The sequence below is a fragment of the Chrysemys picta genome, unplaced genomic scaffold, assembly GCF_011386835.1.
Source record: "Chrysemys picta bellii isolate R12L10 unplaced genomic scaffold, ASM1138683v2 scaf176, whole genome shotgun sequence".
Classification (NCBI taxonomy): domain Eukaryota; kingdom Metazoa; phylum Chordata; order Testudines; family Emydidae; genus Chrysemys; species Chrysemys picta.
The window spans coordinates 52,501-57,500 of record NW_027052883.1 but is presented as its reverse complement, the minus strand read 5'-3'; the positions used below and the strand labels follow the sequence as shown (position 1 = coordinate 57,500).

The 5,000-nt window shown below is 69.8% G+C and overlaps 1 non-coding gene across 1 annotated transcript; it reads right to left on the bottom strand.

Annotated features, from left to right (window-relative positions):
- Positions 1-3,027: 3,027 nt before the first annotated feature.
- LOC135978231 (5S ribosomal RNA) lies at positions 3,028-3,146 on the bottom strand. The gene has a single exon (XR_010595671.1). It is a non-coding gene; the product is annotated as a 5S ribosomal RNA (ribosomal RNA).
- Positions 3,147-5,000: the final 1,854 nt, after the last annotated feature.

Below are 5,000 nucleotides of genomic sequence, written 5' to 3'. Positions count from 1 at the left end.
CCGGCCACCAGGTCGACCAATTGGATTCGACGGGTTGACCTGGTGGCCGGTTTGCTTTCCGGCCCGGGTGTCACCCCACTCCCAGGGCAGCACGGCAGTGGTCTTGAGGACCACAGAGGGGGGCTTAATAGTCGAGACGGAGCAGGTCCGGGGGAGGCTTAATAGTCGTCCCCCGGCCAGTCCGGGGGAGGCTTAATAGTCGTCCCCCGGGTACTCCGGGGGCCAGGCTTAATAGTCGTCCCCCCGGGCGCTCCAGGGGGAAAAGCTTAATAGTCCTCCCCCGAGGATAGGCTTAATAGTCGTCCCCCGGCCAGTCCGGGGGAGGCTTAATAGTCCTTCCAGGGGAGGCTTAATAGTCATCCCCCGGGCAGTCCGCGGGAGGCTTAATAGTCGTCCCCCGAGTGCTCCGGGGGGGGCAGGCTTAATAGTCGTTCCCCAGGCAGTCCGGGAGAGGCTTAAGAGTCATCCCCCGACAGTGTGGGTGTGGGTGTGGGCGGGGGGGAGGCTTAGCAGTCGTCCCCAGGGCGGTCCGGGGGTGGGGGGAGGCCTCAGAGTCGTCCCTCCGAGAGCCGTGTCGGCGGCGGTGGCGGGTGTCAGGCTTTACATCCAGCCTCCGGAGGGTGAGCGTCCTCGGACGCGATGCAGCCGCCGCAGAGAGGCAGCCTCCGAGGCAGGGAGCGGAGCACCGAGGCTGGGGAGTGGGGAGCAGGAGCCGGGGGGGGGGAGGTGGGGGGCGTTCAGGACAACAGGTCAACCCCCGGGAAGCGGCTGTCAAATGTTCAAAGTCCCCACTCGGCCACCAGGTCAAGCCCCGGGAAGCGGCTGTAAAATGTTCAAAGTCCCCCCCGGGACAACAGGTCAAGCCCTGGGAGGCGGCTGTCAAATGTTCAAAGTCCCCACCGGGACAACAGGTCAAGCCCTGGGAGGCGGCTGTAAAATTTTCAAAGTCCCCGTTCGGCCACCAGGTCAACCCACTGAATCTATTGGGTTGACCTGGCGGCCGTTTTGCTTTCCGGCCACCAGGTCAACCCATTGGATTGGACGGGTTGACCTGGCGGCTGGTTTGCTTTCCGGCCACCAGGTCAACCCATTGGATTCGACGGGTTGACCTGGTGGCCGGTTTGCTTTCCGGCCCGGGTGTCACCCCACTCCCAGGGCAGCGCGGCAGTGGTGCTGAGGACCGCAGAGGGGGGGCTTAATAGTCGAGAGGGAGCAGGTCCGGGGGAGGCTTAATAGTCGTCCCCCGAGGACTCCGGGGGCCAGGCTTAATAGTCGTCCCCCCCCGGGCGCTCCAGGGGGGAAAGCTTAATAGTCCTCCCCCGAGGACTCCGGGGGCAGGCTTAACAGTCGTCCGCCCCGGGCGCTCCAGGGGGAAAGCTTAATAGTCCTCCCCCGACAGTGTGTGTGTGTGTGTGTGGGAGGGAGGCTTAGCAGTCTTGCCCCGGGCGGTCCGGTGGGGGAGGCTTAGCAGTCGTCCCCAGGGCGGTCCGGGGGTGGGGGGGGGGGGGGAGGCCTCACAGTCGTCCCTCGGAGAGCCGGGTCAGCGGCAGTGGTGGGTTTACGTCCAGCCTCCGGAGGGTGCGCGTCCTCGGAGGCGATGCAGGCGCCGCAGAGAGGCAGCCTCCGAGGCAGGGAGCGGAGCACCGAGGCTGGGGAGAGGGGAGCAGGAGCCGGGGGCTGGGGGTGGGGGTGGGGGGCGTTCAGGACAACCGGTCAAGCCCCGGGAAGCAGCTGTCAAATGTTCCAAGTCCCCACTCGGCCACCAGGTCCACCCCAGTCTAGCAATGGGGTTGACCTGGCTGACGGCCGGTTAGTATCAAGGTAAACTCACCGTCGTCCACAGGAGGGCAGCTCTCAGGCCGGCCGGCTGCGGCTGACTCTGGGGCGGCGCCCGGTCCCGGCAGCGAGGGGCGGGGGGCGCGGAGCGAGACGGGGCTAACCGGGGGGGGGCGCCTGCTGCGACTTTGGGGGCCGCGGGTCGTCAGTGGCGTGCAGGCCGGGCCTCTCCCGGGGGATTCGGGGGGGCGGTCCTGCGGGCCGGGCGCAGGGGGCTCGGGCGAGCCCGGGCCGGTCCGCCCCGGGGCCGGGGTCTCCGCCTGCGGCTCAGGGGGGCGCGGGTCGTCGGGGGAGGAAGCCCGGGGGAGCCGCACACCGGCCCGCCAGGCCAGGCCTGGCCTGGATGGCCGCGGGGGGATTCGGGGCGGTCCCGCGGGCCGGGGGCCGGGCGCAGGGGAGGCGGGGGGGCCGAGCGAGTCCGTCCCGGGCCCGGGGCCTCCCCCTGCGGCTTTGGGGTCCGTGGGTCCCCGCTGGAGGAAGCCACTGGGAGCTGGACACCCGCCGTCCGTCCCGCCAGGCCAGGCCTGGCCTGGGTGGCCGCGGGGGGATTCGGGGCGGTCCCGCGGGCCGGGGGCCGGGCGCAGGGGAGGCGGGGGGGGCCGAGCGAGTCGGTCCCGGGCCCGGGGCCTCCCCCTGCGGCTTTGGGGTCCGTGGGTCCCCGCTGGAGGAAGCCGCTGGGCGCTGGACACCCGCCGTCCGTCCCGCCTGGCCAGGCCTGGCCTGGGTGGCCGCGGGGGGATTCGGGGCGGTCCCGCGGGCCGGCGGCCGGGCGCAGGGGGTCCGAGCGAGTCCGTCCCGGGCCCGGGGCCTCCCCCTGCGGCTTTGGGGTCCGTGGGTCCCCGCTGGAGGAAGCCGCTGGGCGCTGGACACCCGCCGTCCGTCCCGCCTGGCCAGGCCTGGCCTGGGTGGCCGCGGGGGGGGATTCGGGGCGGACCTGCGGGCCGGCGGCCGGGAGGGTCCGGGCCAGTCCGCCCCATGCCCGGGGTCTCCCCCAGCGGCTTCGGTGGCCCCGGGGGGGGGTCCTCCGCGGAGGAAGCCGGGTGGGTGGGGAGCCGGACCCCAGGCGCCCAGACCCGTGACCTGCGGCCGCGACCTCCGACTCGGCAGGAGCGACGAGGGGCTTTCCGGCCCGTCCCCCCCTCTCCTTCCCCCCCAGAAAAGGAGAGAGAGCTGACTCGGACCGGGAAAAGCTGCCTACGGCACCTGGGATTCCCAGGCGGTCACCCATCCAAGTACTAGCCAGGCCCGGGACGGTTTACCTTCCGAGATCGGACGGGATCGGGGGCGTTCGGTCCGGTATGGCCGTAGGCACCCGGCCCCGCGCCTCCTCGCCCGCTTTCCCCTGCCGACGCCCGGGCCTGCCGCACGGTGAGCCCCGGTCGGACTGCCCCCCCCCCTGCGGCAGGGCCCCCGTCTCTCGCGGGCCCGGTCCTTTTTTCCTTTTCGAGCTCCGGGGCCCGGGCTGGCCGCCAGAGCCCCTCCGCCCGCCCTCCCCGGCGTCGGGGAAAATACTGTCCCGGACTTCCAGTGCGCCCGATCCTGTCAGCCGGGGGGTGGGGAGGGGCAGTCCCTCGCTGCGGCCGGGGAGGGTGAGCCCAGGGCGGCTTGCCTGCCGTGCGAGGCCCCTCTCGGCCACCAGGTCAACCCCGAGTCGAAAGGGCTGAAAAATTTTCAGAGTCCCCTCCCGGGCACCAGGTCAACCCGTGGAATCGAACGGGTTCACCTGCTGGCCGGTTCGCTTTCCGGCCACCAGGTCAACCCGTGGAATCGAAAGGGTTCACCTGCTGGCCGGTTCGCTTTCCGGCCACCAGGTCAACCCCTAGGTTTTAAGGGGGGGGGGGACGCCCGGTGGCCTCTTTCCCGTCCGGTCACCAGGTCAACCCGGATCTCCCTCCTTCCCTGGGCGCCCCCTCCTCGGAGGCGTCAGGTTCCATTCTTTTTTCCAGACTTCCAGGGGCCCGATCCAGTCGGCCGGGTGGCAGTCCCTCGCTGCGGCCGGGGAGGGTGAGCCCAGGGCGGCTTGCCTGCCGTGCGAGTCCCCTCTCGGCCACCAGGTCAACCCCGAGTCGAAAGGGCTGAAAAATTTTCAGAGTCCCCTCCCGGGCACCAGGTCAACCCGTGGAATCGAACGGGTTCACCTGCTGGCCGGTTCGCTTCCCGGGCACCAGGTCAACCCGTGGAATCGAAAGGGTTCACCTGCTGGCCGGTTCGCTTTCCGGCCACCAGGTCAATCCCTAGGTTTTAAGGGGGGGGACGCCCGGTGGCCTCTTTCCCGTCCGGTCACCAGGTCAACCCGGATCTCCCTCCTTCCCTGGGCGCCCCCTCCTCGGAGGCGTCAGGTTCCAGTCTTTTTTCCAGACTTCCAGGGGCCCGATCCAGTCGGCCGGGAGGCAGTCCCTCGCTGCGGCCGGGGAGGGTGAGCCCAGGGCGGCCTGGTCCATGTCTCTAGTGGGCCCGATCCTTTTTTTTTTTTTTCGAGCTCCGGGGCCAGGCCCGCCCGGGCAGCCCTCCTCGGAGGCGTGGGGCGATTTCCCCCCCCCCACCCCCAGACTTCCAGGGGCCCGATCCTGTCGGCCGGGAGGCAGTCCCTCGCTGCGGCCGGGGAGGGTCAGCCCAGGGCGGCCTGCTTGGCGGCCGGGTCCATGTCTCTAGTGGGCCCGATCCTTTTTTTCCCTTTTCCGGCTCCGGGGCCCGGGGTGCTCGGGTAGCCCTCCGCGGTGGCGTCGGCCAATTTTTTTTAAAATCAGACTTCCGTGGGCCCGATCCTGACGGCCGGGAGGCAGTCCCTCGCCGCGTCCGGGGACGGCGAGACGCTCGGCCACCGGGTCAACCCGGAGGAAGCGGGCTGGGGGGAAGGAAAAAAAAAAAAAAGTTTTCCAAGTCCGAAAAATTTTCAAAGTCCCCTCTCGGCCACCAGGTCAACCCCTTTGGAGCGAATGGGTTGACCTGACGGCCGGTCGTCTCGCGGATGTCCGGAAGGGGTCGCCCCACGCCGTCTCGGCCGACCGAGGGAACCACGAGGTGGCGCCCGGTTCCAGTTTCGTACCGCCGAAGGCGGGGCTTTGGCTTTTTCGACCTGCCTTTCGAGGATTGTGTGAGGAGATTTCTGAGGACAGGTTTTTCAGAGCCTGTGAGAACCGGAGCTCAGCCTAGGGGATCAATCC